The sequence below is a fragment of the Carettochelys insculpta genome, chromosome 18 (assembly GCF_033958435.1).
Source record: "Carettochelys insculpta isolate YL-2023 chromosome 18, ASM3395843v1, whole genome shotgun sequence".
In the NCBI taxonomy this organism is placed as follows: Eukaryota; Metazoa; Chordata; order Testudines; family Carettochelyidae; genus Carettochelys; species Carettochelys insculpta.
In genome coordinates this window covers 12,459,256-12,481,066 of record NC_134154.1, presented here as the reverse complement: position 1 = coordinate 12,481,066, position 21,811 = coordinate 12,459,256, and the positions used below count along the sequence as shown (strand labels likewise).

The 21,811-nt window shown below is 45.8% G+C and overlaps 1 protein-coding gene and 1 long non-coding RNA gene across 4 annotated transcripts in view; one reads left to right on the top strand and one right to left on the bottom strand.

Moving 5' to 3' along the window:
* The window catches only part of COMT (catechol-O-methyltransferase), a 61,274-nt gene that overhangs the window by 34,669 nt on the left and 4,794 nt on the right, over positions 1-21,811 (bottom strand). The window contains exon 1 of one of the 3 annotated variants that reach the window (XM_075012917.1): positions 13,572-13,632. The exons of 1 other annotated variant lie outside the window; for it this stretch is intronic. The gene's annotated coding sequence lies outside the window, so the exon portion shown is untranslated. Of the gene's footprint in view, positions 1-11,968; positions 11,987-13,571; positions 13,633-21,811 lie in introns of those variants that run through there. One more of the 3 variants, XM_075012914.1, reaches the window with a different exon arrangement.
* On the top strand, positions 12,287-21,784 carry LOC142022753 (uncharacterized). The gene is made up of 3 exons (XR_012648031.1): positions 12,287-12,421; positions 12,817-12,910; positions 21,198-21,784. It is a non-coding gene; the product is annotated as an uncharacterized LOC142022753 (long non-coding RNA).

Here is a 21,811-nt window from a genome sequence, read left to right as displayed (position 1 = left end):
TAGAGAAGCAATGTCTGGCCATGGTGTGGGCGCTGGGGAAGCTGCAGCCGTACCTGTTTGGACGGCGTTTCACTGTGTACACCGATCACTCACCCCTGACCTGGCTGCATCACATGAAAGGGGCCAATGCCAAGCTCCTGCGGTGGAGTCTGCTCCTGCAGGACTACGACATGGAGGTGGTCCATGTGAAGGGGAACAACAACACCATAGCCGATGCCCTGTCACGCAGGGAGGGCCCCAAACTTCCCCAGGTCACTGGCTAAGTGACCCCGCTCAGTTCGGTCTGGAAGGGGGGGGAGATGTAATGGAGTGGGGGAAGTGCATGTGTGAGTCAGGCTGGATGTCTGAGGCAAGCAGCAGCTCCCAGTGGCTAAGGATGACCCTGGGGCTACAACTGGCAGGTAACAACTCTGCCTGAACAAAGAGGAGGGAGGAGCTGAGCTGGGTTTTGAATCAGGGGCGGCAGTTAGAGGCTAGGAAAAGGGAGAGCTGGAAGGCAGCCAGCCTGAGGAGGGGGAAGCTACACCCCAGAGGGGCACCCCTCGGGGTCTTCTCCCCAGGACAGGTTGGAAGGGCCGTCTCTGGCTGCTGTACTGTCGCTTCTGTGAGAAACTGGGCTTCTGTTGCCTAATAAACCTTGTGTTGTACCTGCTGAGTGAGAGTCACTCCTGCCAGCGGATGGGGTGCAGTGCAGGGGGACCCCTGAACCCCATCACAGGGGCCTGTAGTAGACTCCTAGTAGGACCTCATCCTTGTTTTTCACTCCCCTGAGTCTAACCCAGAGACTTTCAACCTGTCCATCTCCACCTCTGTCCAAGTGTGTACATTTTTAATATACATGGCAACACCTCCTCACTTCTTTCCCTGTCTGTCCTTCCTAAGCAGGCTGTACCCTTCAATTCCAACATTCCAATCATGAGTATTATCCCACCAAGTTTCTGTGATGCCAACAATATCATAGTTGTATTCATTTGTTAGTACTTCCAATTCTTCTTGTTTATTTCCCATACTTCTTGCATTTGTATATAGGCATCGCAAACATTGATTTGGTCTTGCCTTCCAGTTTTGCCTGGGCCCTCTTTTTACTCTCCTAGTGTAGCCCATACTCCCTCCCATTTCAAGTTCATCTCCCAGGTTCATCTCTTGAAGTATTGATTTTTGTAACTGAATTAGAAAAAATATGTGTCTCTTTTCTATTTTGGTTGCAGACCCCTGGTGTAGGTTATAGGCATATGTCTTGCAGAGTGCAGGGCATTAGGCCTTGTAACTCTCCAGATGGGATGCACATCATCCTGTTCAGCTCAAGTGATAAATCCCTCCAAAGCCATTTAGCTGCACAGACAACTCTCTACAGAAAGGTGAGTATATTATGGCAGGGAATGACTGACTGATTTTGAATTGCCCATAGCCCAGCAGATCTGCTACGGAATGTTTCTTTAAATGAAAAATTAATTCAGGCCATATCTACATTGCCTGGAAGATTTGGCTCTGAGCACCAAACGGTCAATTCTTCCAGCATTGGATTTTGCACGTCTGGTAGGGGCATGCAAAATCTACCTAGTGGAGTCGGCAGACAACCCCTGCACTGGTTTCTATCGTAAGGAGTGAGGGAGGTCCATGGGAGAATTTCTCCAATCAACCCTCCTCAGGGAGGACTGTCAAGTAAGTCGATTCCAGATAAGTCGATTCCAGCTTTGCAATTGCCACCGCTGGAATTGCCTATCTGCTATTGACTTACCAGCCTAGTGTAAACCAAGCCTTAGTATTTATGGAGTGCAGAACTAAGAGCACTGAGTGCACAAGGCTCCCATACAGCACTGCCAGGGCGTCTCACTACCGTGGATGCAGTCTGTAACATGTATTACTCCACTTCCATGCCACCATTTGAACTGGGTTTCGTGATCAAGGTTCCCTCTAATTTTTTCCATCCAGGGCTGGAATAATTTTATGTGCACCAAGGCATATGGGGATGTGCACACCAATAGACACACACTTGCTGCCAGCTGTGGCTGCTCTGCTAATCAGCTGGGCAGCACCTCAGTCTCTCCTGGGCAGCCAGCCAAGTGCTCAGTTTCCAGGAAACACTGTGCACAACCTCATGGAGGAGCTGGAACATGCATGAGTCAGGACAAAGATGAGTGAATGCTGCAGTCATTTTCTCTTGCACTTGAACCTTGGATTTGCGCACAGCTCTATGGGATTCAGGGCTCCTGCTCACCCGCCACCCTGCCCCCAGGTCTGTACTGGAAAACGTAGTGTGGTCTCTCAGCCATTTTTAGTATGGGCCCCAGTGACCCTCCCCCGTGCACCCCTTGCAGGCTCCTCCAGCCCGCAACCCTACCCTGTCCCCCTACAACCCCTCCCACCCATCCACCCCACACCCCCCAATACTGAGGAACATGGGGGTGCTGAACAAAGAAACAGTTTATTGCATCAAACTGAAATATATGCAAACCCAAATAAACCCAACAAACTATATACCGGGGGAACTTGGGATGGGGAGGCCTGGGAAAGGGGGTGGGAGGCACAAGCCATGGCGTCTGCACTTGCCCCTCCCACGCCGGATCCCCAGCGGGGCTGGGATGTGGACTATGAGGTTGTGCACAGTGTTTCCTGGAAACTGAGCACTTGGCTGGCTGCCCAGGAGAGACTGAGGTGCTGCCCAGCTGATTAGCAGAGCAGGCCCAACCCTGAAGGCCGTGTCCTCCACCCACTGCGAGACGGTAGGGGTGCTGGATAGGGGCAGTGGGCTGGGACTTGGCAGGGAGGGTGGGTAGAAGCAGGGGACGGAGGAGCATACAGTGGAAGTGGGGAGGTCAGGCAGGAGTAGGGCAGCAAATGCAGTGCTGGAGAGGTTCAGCAGCTGGGCCAGCTGCCCCGTGAGGGCCCTGCAGAGTCCCCATCAGTTCGACCTAGGCCTTCCATCACCAGATCAGGGCGGCCTCGTCCAGCCACAGCCGCCACTCCGTGAGCTGGGTCTCTTGGTGGAGGGTGGCTGTGCAGGTGGCAGTCTCGTTGTCCTGGGGTGACAACATTACCACCTGCCATGGGCCCAGCTGGGCACTGGTGCTGGGGGTGCCCTGGCCCCCTCTGCAGCCGCTGGCCCAGACTCATGGGCCCAACATGGGGGACAGGGCTGGCCAGCTCCAGGGTGGTGCTGGGGCTCTCCCAGCTCTTGGACAGAGTAGCTGTAAGGATGGAAAGGGACAGAGATGGTCCGTCAGTCCCACAGCCCAGCCCTGAAGGCCGTGTCCTCCACCCACTGTGGACAGTGGCCCCCCACCCCCAGGCAGGGGGACAGGGATGTTTCAGGAGTGGTGGTGTGTGTGCCCCACAGGGCAGGCCCTGCCACACATGGACTCCATGTTGCCTTGAGGATGGGGCTCACTGTTGCGGGTCACCCCCTGCCCCCATCGGGGAATGGGCTAGCGGCCAAGGGGGGTGTCCAGGCACATGGGTTCCTGCATGGGTGAGCTGGGTGTGGCCTGCCCCCCCCGCCAGGGTCCCCTCACATGGCTGTGGGAGCTGGTCCTGACCACTGCCTGCAGGGGTGCCCATGTGCCAGGGACGCACCTCTCGGTGACGTGTGCGGGGTTGTGACATCGTTGGTGACTGACCCACGCCCAGCCATGGCAGAGGCAGGCACCCCACTGAGCCAGGGTGTGCGACATGCCTGGTGCTTACCGGCGAGTTCCTCTCACTGATGTTGCGGGATATCTGGCTGGAGGTCCCTGAAAGGACGGTGATGACCAGGACTCCGTTGGAGGAGCAGCTGTCCAATGGAGCCTCTGGCTCAGGCTGTCTGGTGCAGATCGGGAGTCCCAGCTGGCCTGTCTCCTCCGTCACCTCTGGCACCACCAGAGGCTCCAGGGCTGCTGTACTGTGGGGAGTTTGGGGGGAGCTGTTTTCATCTGCAAGGAGGCCATGCAGCTCCCCGTAGAAGGGCCAGGTGGCCTGCCCTGCCCCCAAGTGCCTGACAGTGTCCCTGGCCTGCACATACCCCTGCTGCTGCTCTTTCACCTTGGAACTGACCTGCTCCAAGGTGCAGCCAGGGCGTCCACGGGCTGACAGTCCAGTGGCCAACTAGCTGCAGGCGGCAGCATTCCACCTCCTCCCCACCATCACCTGCAGGATCTCTTTCTCCTCTCACAGAGCAAGTAGGTCCCGGAGCTTGGCCTCGCACCATGAGGGTGCCCTTCATCTCGCAGCCGGGGTGGGCTCCTGAGACCCCTCTGAAGGCTCCCTGGGAGTCATGGGGCAGCTGGCTCTCAGCCATGGTGTAGCCCGTCACTTCAGAGGGAAGGAGGGAGGGCATGCAGCTGCTGAGCTTGTACGCTCGCTGCCACCACGCTCTCAGCTTCCTGCCACGGGATCTCTGGGGCTCCCTGTACCTTTAAGGTGGCCAGTCATCTGGAGCATAGAGCTCTGTAAGTGCTGGCCAGGCTGTCCCTGCTGGCTGGAGCCATGAAGGACTTCCCATTCAAAAAAAGAGCCTGCTAAGCATTTACACATGCTTTCTTTTGAGTCTTTCAGAAGCAGGTGTTCTTCCTGAGCTGGGTGCAGAAGAGCACCTTTGAAAGCAGGGCCACGTTCTTTCGATTTACTTTTGATAGAGTACATTGTGTGTAGATGCTCTGTGTGTTCTGAAAGAACTTGCTAGTGTAGATTCAGGCATACTGAAATCGCAGCTATATGCTGATGAGACATAGCTGCTCTACACCTGTTGCCCTGTTAAGCCAGTCTTTTCTCTGGAGGAATACTTGGATGGCTGGATTCATCCGATTTATGTCACTGACATATTCGAGGAGAAAAGAGGAGAGCTGTGTCTTCCTCTCTTCTGCTGTCATAGAGGACTTTTTGGAGGTAACAACTTCTGCAACTTTCTCATACCACTTTCAATAGGCTTTCAGTGGGAAAGTGATTTTTCAGCTGTATGCTTTTCTTATGCCATTATCCTTATTTAATGACAAGCTTGCCAATTAACAAGTAATGTCCCTTCAATTATGTCTTCCATCAGTGTTGCTGCTTTGTCTGAAGCCTGGGGAGTACAGGCACTCAGTGGGTGAAATCACATTTCAATCACTGCCTGGAAAGCGGTGGATTCGTTTTACAGTATGTCTGCTGGTTTTTAATACATTTAATGATCTAGGTCTAGTCTACATGTATGCAAACACCTAGCCCAGGGGCCTCCAGCAGATGGATAGCTGCATTCTGACATCAGTTTCCATTTAAGCATTCTGCCATTGTGGCTCAGCTTGGCAAGTGATCATAGGTCCACATCACTGGGTCCTCCAGCTACAAAGCTATCTCGCTCCCCACTTCTAAGACCGAGATCTTCTTTCCCAAAGGCAGCTCTTCCCCCAACCCTCCCCCATTGGTTCCATTATTGCCACATGTGGTGCCTCAAGTCAGTTTGAAAGCTCACATATTACAACATGCATAGTTCTGACTTTTTGTGACGCTCAGAAAAATGCTCTGAACCACAAATAACCCAACCTTAACCCCTCCCTGCCACCACCACCAGCCGCCTCGCAAGCAAAAGGCTAAATGAACAGACAGGCCTCCTCATTTACTCTGAAGTTGGTTGGTTTGTTTGAAGTTGGTGCTTCAGCTGTCTCTTTTGAACCAAATGGGAAAGCAAATTCCTGAGTCCAGGGCTACGAGTAATGCTCCCTCTAATCTTTTCCATCCCTACGCAGAATAACTTTATGTGCACCAAGGCATGTGCAAATGTGCACCACCAGTAGAAACACAAAGCCTGGGCACTCTGCTAATCAACTGGGTGGCACTGAATTTCTGCTGAGCCTCCACACAAGTGCACAGCTTATGGGAACACTGGCTATGAGTAGTAATTTATTTCACTGCAGCTTTCACCCATGACTGTGGGTTTCAAGCTAAAATTATTACTGGCTTGGCTCACATTGCCACAATGGACCTAAAGTAGAAAAATTTTTTTTTTTTTTGCTTAGAACACTGGTTCCTTTTTGTTTCAGCTGACAGCGATTTGGCAGGGAAATCTAATGTACTATAAAGGGCCTTTTATTTTAGGATGGTGTTAAAAGCCTGACTCCTCTCACCCCATCCCAAACTCTTAATCTGCAAAGTAACTATTAGTCTTTACTAACTGATTAAAGAGTTGGACGAACTGGTCCCTTATAATATTTTAGTTTGACACCTACACATGTAAATTCCTTACCTGAGGATTGTAAGTGGCTAAAGATTAAAACTGCTGTTCTCCAGATCCCTAGAGTTAAAATTTGAGACACTGCTGCCCGTAGCCTACATAAAATATCTCTCGGCCTTCTCCCGTCTAGGACACTTGGACTACGGTTACACTACAGCGCTCTGTCGACAGAAGTCGCTGTCAGAACAGATTTCCTGACAAAACTTCTGTCATCACACAGAAAAGCCAACCTCGGAAACGAGCTCTGCTTTGTCGACAGAGCAGCCGGACTGCCTGGCTGCTCTCTTGATAAACCAGGCACCTGAAAGCACAGAAGACGGGGCTGCCCATTGTTCTGGACGCCCTGTCTGCCGCGAGAAGGCTCCCCAGAGTGTCCGCACAGCTTTTTTGCTGACCGCAGTGCTTTTCTTCTAGGAAACAAGGGTGCTGGAACTCAGCCTCTGTCCGCCCCCACAATCCCCAGGCGTAAACCTCCCTCAGCCCCGACCCTGCCTCCCACCCCCAGGATTAACCTGCCTGAGACAACAGCTCTGCGTGCTGTCTACCTCCCCCAGCTGCCGAGGCAGGAGGAGGCAGTCTGGAGCTGGTGCTCACCCCCCTTGCAGCACAGGCAGATGGTGAAGTCTAGGGAGGACTCTCCCCACTGCAGATAGGTGCTTCTGAGCCGGCGGCAGTAGCCGGGAAGCAGGAGGGAGCAAACAGCTGGCAGAAGAGTGGCTGCCTCTCTTCCCCCTTTGGCTGCGGCTCCGCGCTGCAGGTGGAGTGGCGCTGCCCGTTCTCTCACTGGCTGCTGGTGCTGAAGACAGCACCTGGAGCAGGTGGCAGCAGCCAGACAGCGCCAGCCGGGTGGGTCGGAGCAGGGCAGCAGTTGGAGGAGGATGAGGGCCCCCGGGCTGGGAGCGGAGAAGCAGCACGGGCCCTAGGGGTCAGCTGGCTGCTTGCTTCTCCCATCTCCCTGGCAGGGTTGGGGGTTGCCCACAGCTGCAGGGTGGGGTGAGCCTGGTTCCTGCTCTGCTCCTCCATGGCCACTGCCTCCCCCCACTGCCGCCTCCTTCTCAGTGTGGCTCCAGCAAGGGCAGGCTCGGCTACCCATCCCCCTCAGCTCTCCTGCAGGCCTAGTGGCTTCCTCTTCTGGGGCTCCCTGGTGCAGCTGACTGCTCAGTGGCTCCACAGGCTGTCCCCACTTAGAGAAAAATACTAAATTCAGTTTTAACGGTGGGTATCATTTTAGCAGGGACAGCCTCCAGAGGCACAAGTGGAGTCAGTATCAGCGCTCAGAGCCGCGGGTTACCAACCCCTGCACATGCAACTTGCAGCCTCCAAAAATGGTGCCGGAACTCTGTTCTGGTGCGTCCCCTCCCAGAAAAAATGCCTTGAATCTGTCAACAACAGCGTTATAGGTGATTTGTTTTTTCATTAGCTAACAAATGTGATGTGCAAAATTAAAATTGTAATTCAACCAGCGTAAAACCAGCATTAGACAGATCCTCATGCGTGAGTTCATTATAACAGTATTAGAAAATGCAGCTGTAACTGAAGCTTTAATGTGGATTCATGGAACACATTAAATGTATAGAGAAACTGAAATAAATCATGGAGAATAGCTACTGTTATTAAATACTTGTGTTACAGCAGGGCTCAACAGCCCCAGTTAACATTAGCATCTGTGTTAGAAACACATTGGGCAGATACGCTCCCTGCCCAGCAAACCTAAAATCTAAACAGAGAAGACAAACAACAACAAACACATGTAAAATGTTACCAAGGGAAACACCACCCCCTCCCAGCCCACACACACACACTGGTGAGGTAACCGGCCAAAATGACTAATCAGTTTTGTCACCAAGCCCATAGGTATGGCAGGGATGGAAAAAAATGCATACGGAAAAGTTATTTATTTGTTCCCCTAACAAAAGAACTATGGCAGTTTTTATGAGCTGCAGGGCCAGCACACGCGGGAAGTGGTGTGCGAAGGCCTGCCCCTCCCTCCCCAACTTGGAGCCACTGCCAGAGGGGTGCGCTGGTCACTTCCATAGGCATGCCACCTCAGGTAAGCACCTCACCCTTTCCACACCCCAATCCCCTGCCCCATGCCACAGCCTGCACCCCACTTCCATACCCCACCCCACTGTCCCAGCACCCGAACACCCTCCCACAGCCCGATCCCCAACCTCCTTCCCCAAGCAAGGTACCCTGCTTTATTTTCATTTACTTCCTAGTACTTATAAGAGGAGGATGAAGAAAAAAAATGAAAAATCATGGGGGAGGAGATAAGGGAGAGTGGTGTTTTTCCTGGCTGTGAAGGCCCAAAAGGAAGCGGCACACAGCACTCCACTACCTTTAAATCTGCTTTTGCTCTTACTACCTTAAGCAAGATAACGTTATTTACCAGTTACCTAAGGATGTTTCTCCAATCAGACTGCATCAGTTAAGGCCTGGTGTGCACCTAGAGTTCTTTTAAATGCAAAACATATTGGTAACTTGAACTGATGAGATTAGTTTTATGCTCCACAATATATGTTTCATGGAAAGGTGGGATAGGCAGGATTTGATGTAAAGTGGAGAATAGTGGTAATAATCTATTTCCCATTTCATCCCCCCCCCAAAAATCTCCATGTGCAGCAAATTGAAATTTATGGAGAAGAAAAGTAAAAAAGTTATTTTACAAATATTGTTTGAGGGCCTCTTGCAAGTGAGTGTGTCAATGGTTTGGCACAAGCAGCTCAGGGTTTCACTATTCTTACAATGAAATATTAAAAAATGTAATGATTAAATGAGCTTAAAATAGGATTAGTTAAATTTTAGGAAGGTTGAGTTCAGTAATGATAACGTTTTGACTTAAGTCCTCATCTGCTGCTGCTGCAGAAATGAGCTGATAATGAAAAAATACTTGGAGATAAATGATTGTTCTTAATTTTTATTTTAAAAAATACAAACTGAATCGTAGTAAACCGAATTATAGAGTACATCATTATCAATTTATCCAAGATAAAACTACACAGCTCTGCTCTGTAATCATGTCTGGAAAGACTCATAAAAATCCCGATGCTGCAAATACATAATATACCCTTAGGCTGTTGTCTTCCATGAGAGATGGCTTCATGGTCTTGAGGCAGGAGGACCTAGGTTTTAGTTCCATTTTAGCAGCACTATACCTGCATGACCAAGTCACTTGACTGCTTGGAACTTCCGTTACGCTATGAGAAAAATACCACTTGTCTAACTCATGGGCTGTGTCTATACTACAGTCCCCTTTCGGAAGGGGAATGCAAACAAGTGAGAAAAAATGCAAATGAAGCACTGATTTATAAATTGCAGGCTTCATTAGCATAATCTCATGTGATCGCATTTCTGGCAGTGATTTTTAAAAAAAAAACAAAACAAAAAAAACAGCTGTGTAGATAGGGTTCCTTCAGGAAAAAAAAAAACCATTTTTGAAAAAACCCTTCTTCCTATTTTGTTTAAGGAATAAAGGTTCTTTTGGAAACAGGGCTTTTACTTGAAGAAGCCCTGTATACACAGCTGTGTTTTTTTTTTCTCCCCCCAAAAAAATCACTTCTGGAAATGCGTTTGCTTGAGATTATGCAAATGAAGTACGAGATTTGTAAATCAGCACTTCATTTGCATTTTCAATCTCACTCATTTGCATTCCCCTTCCAAGAGGGGAATGTAGGGTACATGTAGAAATGAGGTATGATGAAGCTAAATTAAAACAGGTCTGGAAGGTACACTGATATGCTTTGGACAGATGGCAACTGAGAGAGAGAGTTTTTATCTATATTGACTCAAGAGATCCATTTCAGGATACCTTGATAAACACCAAGGTGACACGTTAATATTCTTGATGTTATGAGTAACTGGTGAAAACATGGCTCCACACAGTACTTCATATGCTTCCCTTAATTGATTTTGTCCCACTAATATAGCATCCCTTTGTGGGAAGATGACCATATTGTCTTCAATTTTTTTATCTTTCATATATTTAATCTGACTGCCAATTGCTTGGTTGGTTGTTCTGAGTTTGAGTCACTGAGCAGTCAGTTGATAGTGTTGTGTTACAGTAGTGGGGGAGGGAAGGTGCGTATAATTCCATCTAGATTTTATTAGCTCCCATAACCTGGTGTGAATGGAGAATGCTCAGTAAATTTATACCATTCATTCAACCTGCTTTCACAAAAGAATCTCTCCACTGGCCTGACAGCCTTGATACATAGACTACAATAGAAGAGTGCCCAGGGATAATGGTGCCTGAACTCATTGCAGAAAGACTGCTGCTAATCGCCAGCATCCATCAGAGGGGAATATAATATACTGAGCAATTACATAGCATTTTCCTTCAAAAGGCCCTGCACATTAACTGATTAACCCTCCTCTCACCCTGTGAGGTAGATAAGCAGTATTATCCCAGTTTTTCAGGTGGTGAAACTGACATTCAGAGAGCTTGAAAATTTTAAAAGCTCATGCTCAAGTTGTGCATTGAATCACCTGTTAGACTAGTGAAAGTCACGGATGTGCATGTTTGCAAGTTTGCTCCGATGGCCAGCATTTTATATTTGCATTTTGTTCATGTGCACAGGTTTTTGCACATACTTTTAAAACATAGGTTGAAATACTTCTCCAAAAGTCAGGGGGAATTTGCATCAAAGCCAAGCTTAAAATTCAAATTCCTGACTCTGTCCTACACTAAGAGCATCTTGCTTTCTATGGCATTCAGTGGGTGCTTATTTTCAGCCTTTTCCTTGGAGCAAGATCAGCAGACATATTGGGCTAGAGTGTCCAGGTAAGCAGAAGTGGAAAAGGTACACCAAAAAGTTACTTGTGTACAGTTGCTTTTGGGGGGGAAATGTCAAAGTACAAGTCATCAGTGTCCCTCTGGAAAACTACTTGAGCAAATGTACACATGCACACGCATGCACATGTCATATCTTGATGGTATTCAAGCATCCGGAAGGGAAAGCAGCTGCATTTTCACTCAGGTAACTTTTTGGGTACCTTTTCCACATCTGCAGGGAAGTCTCTGCCAAAGATACAGTACTGCCATAGCAAGCACAAGTTCAAATTAAAAAAAATATATATATAGAAAGAAAGAAAGAAAGAAAAAGAAAGAACCCCAACCAAACCCCAACCAACCCTTACTCAGATTTTTAAAAAAACAGGAAGAATATTTTCACTTTTGTTTTCTGACAGAAGCAACAGGCTGAAAGTCAAACATGGTGGCTTTTTAAAATCTTTCACTGTCAGAAACCCAGCGTATTGCTAAACATGAAGTTATCAGATAGCCAAGAAAGCATAATGTGGTCTTTGTTGGCTTTTGTTGAGTACGAAGTAATTAGTTTTTCCATCAACATCTTGTTATCAAGGTAGAGGCGCTTTCACTTTTTTTTCCCCACTGAGGACTTCCTCATTTATAATTTAACTCTGACTCCTCATGCTGTCCTAGTACTATATTTCTGCTTCATTACCATGACGACATAAACGTCAGTCTCCAATAAATGCAAAATTCTGCTATTTAGAGGTTTTAAAAATCTGTTTCTTTTGTCTTTTAAATCTGCCTTTTTCCAAGTTGAAAGATAAAGACAGGTTTCTCCTCATTTTTCTGGATGACAGGAAGGGGACAGAGAGAATAATACATGCTTAATAAGTGCTAGAATCCCCATTAATTAGGCTTCAGAGAATGTTTATCACCATTGAATTGGACAGATTTCAAGTAAGATAATTATGTTCTGCCCTCCTAAAACTCCATCAGTAGTACCTATTGGCTTTATGATTCTCTTCTGGACTCACCTGTCCTAAAAAACTATGTAGTTCTCTGTGCTGTGTAGAAGGGATTCTAATTTTCGGTAGTATATCATTCTTGCCCCAGCCAGCAATCCAGTCCAGGTAGGTACAAGGGTCTGCAGACAGGGATCACATTGTAAGATTAGGGCCAGAATTTGTTCTTTAAAAATGGTTTTTTTACATGTAAGAAATATCTATTATAATATATCCCAAATAGCTACAGCTTTACGGGGATATCGTTTTTTAATGACTTTAATTATTTTTAACGTGTCCTTATTTCTGTTTCATAATTGTTTACAAGTTTGTGTTATTGTTTTGAGCTATCAACAGGCATGGCTGTACACTGCAGATCAAATACATGGCCTGCTGGGCTGTCAAATGTACCATGTGTACCCTAACACGGACAGTGATGGAATGCTGACAGATAACAGCAGGTGGAGGTTGACTGACAACGAAAAGGTAAAACTAGATCTCTGGCAGTAGATTGCTCAAGTAAGATGAGACAGAATAGACTAAACAAACACCTGAGTGCCCCCAAACACATTGCTGACAGTGTTAGTGTTTAATAGGACCAGCACGTTTCTGGGAATGCAGACAAAAGCCATCAATCAGAAGATCATGGTGGTATACTGTAAATACTGCAGCATTACACTTGGGCATGAAAACCAGAAATCAAAATTAAGCAGTCTATTATTGTATTCCCTGGCTGAGCAAGTGCAAAAAGCAAACCGAAAAACGCAGAAATCTTGATATAAATTTGATATTAAAAATTAAACAGTTTTAACAATCTGAGGTGTTGCTAGTAACCCTGGCAAGGAAAAAATTTTTTTTTTTTTGTTTTTGTTTTTTTTAAGTGTCCCAGTAAAGGAAGGTAAGAACCAGGGGCAACAAAGAGCTACCATGGGAGGAGCCGCAGTTCCTCTTCAGAGGGGAAAAAAGGCACTTGTGGTAAGAGCTTCCTAACCAGAATGCAAATCAGGCTAAAATATAGCTACAGTAACACATTTATCAATGCCATTATCCATCATCACAAATATAAGCTTGACTTATGTTCGATATCCCAGCAAAGCTGTAGCTATCTGGGATATATTATAATAGATATTTGTTACATGTAAAAAAAGCATTTTTAAAGAACAAATTCTGGCCCTAATCTTACAATGTGATCCCTGTCTGCAGACCCTTGTACCTACCCGGACTGGATTGCTGGCTGGGGGAAGAATGATATACTACAGAAAATCAGAATCCCTTCTACAGAGCACATAAGCTTGACTTATGTTCAGCCTTATTTTGAAAAGTAATTCTAACGCATACTAGATGCCAGCATAGTTATTCATCATTTACATTTTCAGCCTGCTCAGGATTAGCTCCTCTTGCTCTTTCAACTGCTGTGGTTTCCAGTATAGCAAGAAAGCATTCCATACAATATGTTCAGCTCTTCTCTGAAGAATTGTTGCTGCTCATAAATGAGCTTCACTAAAGTGCCTGGCAGTCTGAAATATGGCAAAAGCTTCCTCCTCCTCCCCAGCGCCCCCTGAAATAGCAGTGTTCTCTAAGAGAGTACAGCATATAAGATACCACTTCTAAGAAACAGGAAAATATAAACCTGTACCTTCTTGCATAGAACAGAAGCTGTTCCCTCTTTACAGCATACGAGTCGAAGAGCCTGCAATAGTCAGTCACGTGTTCATATCACTGGCCCAGCTTACACATTCTGGTATACAGTGATTCTAATAGGAGACGTCTCTCTCCCCCGCCACACACAGACTCCTTACACAGCAGCCATTTCTGAAAGTTGCTTGCACAGCTGCTCCTTCAGAGAACACAATACTGTACTGTATAAATTGGCTCTACCTTCCAGTGCAACTGTTGTTACAACACAGTGAATACTGACAATCAGGCATGAGCCAAATTCATTTTCATTGTAGTCCACTGTAGTTAGTGGAGTTACACCAGGGATGAATATGGCCTTCTGGGTATAATTTTTGTTTCCAGTCCAGACTTACCATGGCTATAACCAATGTATAAATAATATATAATTAATAAACAAACAAATACTGTATAAATATATAAATACAAGACCAACGCACGTCCATCAACTGCAATGCTACTGAGGTCTTCTGTCTAATTGCATTAACCCCATGAACTAGGAAAAGAGGGAGAAGTGATAAATACCTTACAGAAAACCAATTACAATCCCATCCTTACCTTAAGTTTTGAAATAATTCTGCAAGACAGCAATCGGAAGAGGCACACCCTAGAAGCTCTGTCTGTCAGGCTTACAAGGAGACAAAGGACATGCTTTAAACTTTAAAAGAAATCTAAAGCATGGCCTGTCACTTTAATATTAGGAATACTGAAGATAGTTGAACTGTAACTCACACAGATAGTCAGGGGGATGGGGAGAAAGGAAGGCCATTCAACAGCATACAGGTATAAATAAGTCAGCGGTTTGAGCATTGGCCTGTTAAACCTGAGATTGTGAGTTCAGTCCTTGAGGAGGCCATTTAGGCGACTGGGGCAAATAGATTTAAAAAAAAAAAAAAAGAAAGAAAATCTCGCAGGGATGGTGCTTGGCCCTCCCAAGAGTGCAGGGGACTGGACTCAATGACCTCCTGGGGTCCCTTTCAGCTGTAGGAGATGTGTATCACCAAATAGACTTGACTGTGGATCAGCAGTAGGCATGAGCATATTTCTATGATGCCATCATGGAAACTGCCCTAAAAGGGCTGCAGAGAAGAATGATCTTACCCAAATAGCACCTGAGTGGTGGAGCAAGCATGTCAAACTTGTGGCCCAATCAGATTTTTTTGCAGCCCACACTACCTGTTTATAAAGTATCTAAGTGAGGCCCACCAGTTACATTATTTAACCTCCATGGGGAATGTGCCTGTGAAGGAGCCAGAGGTTGCATTCATGAGAACTGGGCACTGCTGCAGAATGTGCCAGGCAGACCCTCTTCCATCTCCCGGCCCCAAGGCATGTACTGGGCAGGCAGGACTGGGCGAGCATGGGGCTCAGGGTCGCTGGGGCCAGGCACAGTACCAGCACTACTACGTCATCGAGAGGAGTGAGGCCACATCCCATGGGTGCTGCGGTGAAGGCTACTCTGGGGAGTGTGCTCCTGGGGAGCCCTCAACCCTTCTAAGGCAAAGCCCCCCCATGAGCTCTCTCCCTCAGTCATGCCGCCACCTGAGGTGAAGCCTTTCTGTACCCCCAACCTACCTGAGCTGAACCCCACATGCACCCAAAATGAGCCTGAGCCAGCTGGCAGCACAGAGATCCCCTCGCAGAGCTGCTGTGAATCCTTCCTGGCTAGACACCTCATGGATTCTGCCAGCACCCGGCTCTGAGCAGCCCTAGTTTGGCCGCCCCAGCAGTGCTGAGTCAGCAAAGGGGGCAGCTCACTGGAGACCCCCATGTGCCTTGGGTAGTGCAAGCCTGGGATCTTGCCCGCCCACTCTTCCCTTCCCTGCCCCAGCTAGCAAGGAGTCGGTGTCCGGGCCTGGGTGTGCCTTGGCCCAGGCACACCCCACTCCCATCTGCACAAAGCCCTCTGCCACGGCCCCTGCAGATCTCAAGAGCTCCTCTGCCCCCCAAGCACACACCCAGCCCTCTCTCGACAGGACGTCTGACTGAAAGCTCTGAAAACAGGGCTGTGCAGTGAACCGGAGGCCCTGTCTATTGACAAAAGAGCCCCAGAGCATCTACACAGCTGTTCGCCAACCGAACACTGTCGAGAGAGGCATTATACCGGAATAGGGAGAGGCAAAAGGCTGAGAGCATATGGGTCAAGTTTTGTCGACAAATTGTCGACGAAGCGCATTTGCCGTGTAGATGCACTGCAATTTTAGCTGGCAAAAGTCTGTTTTTGCCAGGAAAAGACAGTCATGTAAACTTGGCCCCTGAGTTTAAGGAGAAGGAACACATGTAAGAGCAACGGATGACATGAGTAAGGCACTGTGGGAGGTCAGGAGTAATGTGTGAGGACTGCGTGGTTCTGTACCTCTTTCAAGAAAAAACAAAAACCAACAAAAACCAACTTTGGCCTGGAGCACAATAAACAACATTATTTTGATACACAATGGCTGTGTCTAGACTAGCCCCAAACTTTAAAGGGGGTACAGCAATTAGGGTGTCGGGAGATTACTAATGAAGTGCTGTGGTGCATATGCAGCACTTCATTAGGCTAAATCTTCCCCGTGGCAACTTCGAAGTGTGAAAGTTCAAAGTGCCAGCTTGCGTGCAGCTGCAGGTACTTCGAAGTACCTGCGCTCCTTTGAAGTCCCTTTACTTTTTGAGGAGTAAAGGGACTGCGAAGGAGTGCGGGCGCTTTGAAGTACCCACGGCTGACCCGCGGCTACGCGCAAGCTGGCACTTCCAAGTTTCACACTTCGAAGTTGCGGCAGGGGAGATTTAGCCTAATGAAGTGCTGCATATGCCCCGCAGCACTTCATTAGTAGTCTCCTGCCACCCTAATTACCATGCCCCCTTCACAGTTCAGGGCTAGCCTAGACACAGCCAATGACTTTAAAAGGTCTCTGCTATGTTTCAGAGCTTCGGCTTGATACATCTTTTCCTGCGTTACAGACGACAAAGCAACAATGGACTTTGTTCACCTGCAATAATTTTCCACTTGCATCTGAAAACAAAACAAACCCCGTTGACAAAACTAAACATGACTCCACAACTAAAGATTTCTTTACATTGACACACTCATTAAGTTCAATAAAACATCTAATGCAAAAGTGACACAAGCCACTTTGGCTGGTTTTCCACAGCTTTTCTCTATGCAGCGTCTTCTAAAGGCAAGAGGACCAATGCCTACAGGAAGACTAAGGCCAGATCTACACTAGACCTTAAAGTCAATCATAGATGAGCAATTCAAGCTATGGCAATTGTGTAGCTTGAATCAACTTATCAACTTACCTGGCCATCATCACTGAGGGAAGTGGATGGGAGAAACTCTCTCATCAACCTCCCTTACTCCCCATGAGATCATTTTGAAGATCTTCACAGTCTGCTTTGTTCTTAACTATCTTGAGCAGTTTAATATCATCTGCAAATTTTGCCACCTCACTGTTTACCCCTTTTCTCCAGATCATTTATAAATAGGTTAAATGGGATTTGTCAAAGTATGGACCCTTGGGAGACACCACTGATTACCACACTCCATTCTGAAAACTTGCTGTTTATTCCTACCCTTTAATTCCAGTCTTTTAAAAAGTTATCAGTCCATGAGATGATCTTCCCTCTCATCCCATGACAGCTCACTTTACTTAAGAGTCCTTGATGAGGAACTTTGTCAAAGGCCTATACCCACTGGATCCCCCTTGTCCACATGCTTATTGACCCCCCCGCCCACTCAAAAAGCTCTACTAGATAAGTAAGGCATGATTTCCCTCTAGAGAAATCATGTTGACTTGTTCCCCAACAAATTATGTTCATCTATGTATCTGACAATTTTATTCTTTGCTACAGTTTCAACTAATTAGCCTGGTACTGACATTAGACTTCCCAGTCTGTAATTGCCAGGATAGCCTCTAGAGCCTTTTTAAATATTGGCATCATATTAGCTATCTTCCAGGCATCAGGTACAGAAGCTGATTTAAAAGTAAGTTACAAGCCATAGTTAATAGTTTTGCAATTTCATATTTGAGTTTTTTTCAGAACTCTTAGGTGAATGCCATCTGGTCCCAGTGACTTCTTAGTATTAAGTTTATCAGTTTGTTCCAAACCCTCCTCTAATGACACCCCAATCTGGGACAATTCCTCAGATTTGTGACCTAAAAAGAATGGGTCAGGTTTGGGATCCTCAGCTGTGAAGACTAAACCAAAGAATTAATTTAGTTTCTCCACAATGGCCTTATCATCTTTGAGTTCTCCCTCAGCACCTCAATCAGCCAGAGGTCCCACTGTTTGTTCAGCAGGATTGCTGCTTCTGATGTAATCAAAAACATTTTGCTATTACTTTTTGAGTTTTTGGCTGTCTGTTCTTCAAACTCCTTTTTGGTTTTTCTTATTATGTCTTTACACTTAACTTGAGAGAGTTTATGCTCCTTTCTATTTTCCTCACTGGGATTTAACTTCCACTTTTTAAAGGATGCCTTTTTATCTCTGACTGCTTCTTTATATGGTTGTTTAGCCACAGTGGTACTTTTTGGCACTCTGTGTTTTTTTTAATTTGGGTTATACGTTTAAGTTGGGCCTTTATTATGGTGTCTTGAAGTTTCCATGCAGCTTGAAGGGATTTTACTTTTGGCACTGTACATTTCAATTTCTGCTTAACTAGCTTCCTCATTTTTGTGTAGTTTTCCCCCTCCTGAAATTAAATGCCACAGTGTCGGGTTGCTGAGACGTTCTCCCCATCACAGGGATGTTAAATTTTATTATATTGTGGTCACTATTTCCAAGTGGTCCAGTTATATTTACCTCTTGGACCAGATCCTGCACTTCACTTAGGACTAAATCAAGAATTACCTCTCCGCTTTTAGGTTCCAGAACCAGCTGATCCAAGAAGCAGTCAGTTAAGGTATCAACGAAGGGTCCTGTGGCACCTTATAGACTAACAGGACCCTTCGTTGCTGCTACAGATCCAGACTAACACGGCTACCCCTCTGATACTTAGGGTATCAAGAAATTCTTATCTCAGCATCCTCTCCTGAGGTGATGTGTACCTAGTCAATGCAGGGATAGCCAAAATCCCCCATTACTATTTAGTTTTTTATTTTGATAGGCTCTCTAATCTCCCTTAGCATTTCATAGTCACTACCACTATCCTGGTCAGGTGGTTGGTAATATAACCCTAGTGCCATATTCTCATTATTAAAGTGTGGAATTAGTATCCACAGAGATTCTATGGAACATTTTGCTTCATTTAAGATTTTTTACTTCATTTGATTCTACATTTTCTTTCATGTATAGTGCCACCCCCCAACCAGTACAACCTGTTTTGTCCTTCTCATATATTTTGTACCCTGGTATGATTGTGTCCCATTGATTGTCCTCATTCCACCAAGTTTCTGTGATGCCAATTACATTGATGTCCTTCTTAAATATAAGGTGCTCTAATTCACCCATCTTACTATTTAGATTTCTAACATTTGTGTATAAGCACTCTAACAATTTGTCACTGTTTATCTGTCTGCCATTTCCTGATGTGCTACTCTTTTTCATTTGACTGTTTCTCAAATGTCACGAGACATCATTTTCAGTCCCCTCCTCTTTACTAGAGCATAGAGAATCTCTATTAATAGACCCTCGCCTAAGAGATGTCTCTGTCTGATACATGTGCTCCTCTGCATCAATCAGCTTTCCCCCAGCGCTTAGTTTAAAAACTGCCCTACAACCTTTTTAATGTTAAGTGCCAGCAGTCTGGTTCCATTTTGCTTTAGGTGGAGCTCATCCTTCCTGTATACGCTTCCCCCATCCCCAAAAGTTTCCCCAGTTCCTAATGAATATAAGTCCCTGCTCCCTACACTATCGTCTCATCCCTGCACAGAGACTCTGTAGTTCTACCTGCCTACCTGGCCCCACACATGGAACTGGAAGCATTTCAGAGAATGCTACCCTAGAAGTCCTGGATTTCAGTCCCTTTCCTAGTAGCCTACATTTGCTTCCAGAACCTTTCTCCTCCCCTTCCCTATGTCATTGATACCTACACATACCACAACCACTGGCTTCCCCCCAGCACTACACATAAGTCTATCAATATGTCTCAACAGCTCTACAACCTTTGCACCAGGAAGGCAAGTCACCATATGATTCTCCTGGTCATCATACACCATGCTGTCTGTGTCTAATGATCAAATCCTTTACTAACACCTGTTTTTTTCTAAGAATTGGAGTTCCCACGCTCAGAGAGGTATCCACAGTGAGATCCCAACTATGGGATGGTTCCCCTCAGCTCCAGTTGCATGTTCTCCTTACCTGAGTCTTTCACCCTGCTCAACAACACCAGGGCTGTCTGAATGGAGATATGGGACAGTTCTAGAGTGTCCTGGAAAGCCTCATTTATGTACCTCTCTGCCTCCCTTAGCTAGTCCAATTCAAGAGAAGTCCTGTGGCACCTTGTAGACTAACAGAATTTTTGGAGTATAAGCTTTTGTGGACAAACACTCACTCTGTCAGATACATGTCAGTCTATAAGGTGCCACAGGACTTCGGGTTGTTATCACGGATAAGACCAACACAGCTATCTCTCTGATACTCCTCCAGTTCAGCCACCCTGGCCTCCAACACCTGTATGCAGTCCCTGAGGGCCAGGAGCTCCTTGCATCAAATAAACATACATGCCACCTATCCAAAGGGCAGTTAATCACATATGCTGCATTAAGTACAAGACACAGGGTAACCCACACTCTGCCTATGCGCTTCTGCCTGCTTTTCCTCCTACAGATTAGATTTTTGATACTGTTTTTATTTAAATCACAATTTTAGTTTAGCTCAAAAGAGATTTTAAAGAATGCCAAGTGTATCTAGCCCTCTTCAAACTTCCCCTCTAAACTCCCACATGAAACTCCCTGTTGGCTGCTCCTGTTTGCTAAGCTCCCTGGTCACTTACTACCAGCTTTATACAGCCTTGGCCTCCTTGATAACCCTCCCCCAGATAAGGCTTGATCTGGGTTTGGCAACCAATGGCTCCAGAACTGCAAGCAGCACTTTAAGGACTGCTTTGTGACTCGGATGCTATAATTGCAAAGTTAAAAACAAAAACAAAAAAACCCTCCTGGTTATTTTTGATAAACAGTGAACATCTCAAAGTCCAACAATGACCAACTCATATCTAAATAGCAAATCATATGTGATCTCAAAATGCTGGATAACTCCCCCTTTAATAAGTGCAGTGCATTGTGGGATACAATACTGTATCTGTGATTTGATTGTGTTGCTAATAGTCCTGATTTTGTAATGGAATAGGAAGCCTGCAGCATTCCCACTGTGAAGGGCAACGCACATTTTAAGAAAGAAAACAAATTAAACGTGAAGTAAAATTGGTATATAATTAAAGTGCAGTTGGAATAGCTTCAAAAAGGGGAAAATCAAAAATAAGAGAATTTCAGACTGAATGAATTCAATCCTTCGCATTTATATCGAGTTTGGCTGGGGTCCCTTTATGTGTCAGTTGCAATGAGAAATTCACTAACAACAAAAAATGCAACCTCAACACAGATGGACTGAAATGCTTGATATTAAAAAACAAGACCAAACTGTGCTTAAGTTTGGAATTCTTTACCAGATGCCTATAGTAACAGGAAGAGAGATGCATTTGGTATCCTGTCCATCTTGGGACCTACTTACCTGTGTGAGCAAGTTTTTTCAGATGTGAACTTCATAAAAAGCAAACTGAGAAGCCAACTGAATGATGAAAGTGTACAGTTCTCCTTGAAAATGAAAGCGACAGCCTACTCTCCAAACTTTGAACAACTCACCAAAGAAACTCAGCAGTAGAAATTACACTAAAATATTGGTAAGCTGAAAATTTTATCAGTATATTTAGAATGCTGAAAATAATTAAATGTCCTATTTCATTGATATGAACTCACATTAGTAGTGTGTATTTTGAAAATATCAATAAGCTGAAAATTTTTGTGAGTATATTTAAGATGCTAAAAATAAACAAATGTCTCATTTCATTTGTACAAATTCACATTGTGTATTTGTTTGAAACAACAAAAGTGTCTCGATATGCTTACTGTATTTGACAGGAAGAAACAGATGACATCTATTGTCCTCCAGAGAGAGAAAAGGTTTGGGAAAGAAAGTAACTTAGTGGTACAAACACACACATGTAAAGTCTAACGAAACAGAGTACTTAAAAAGTTGGTGAACGTCCTACAATAAATATGTATT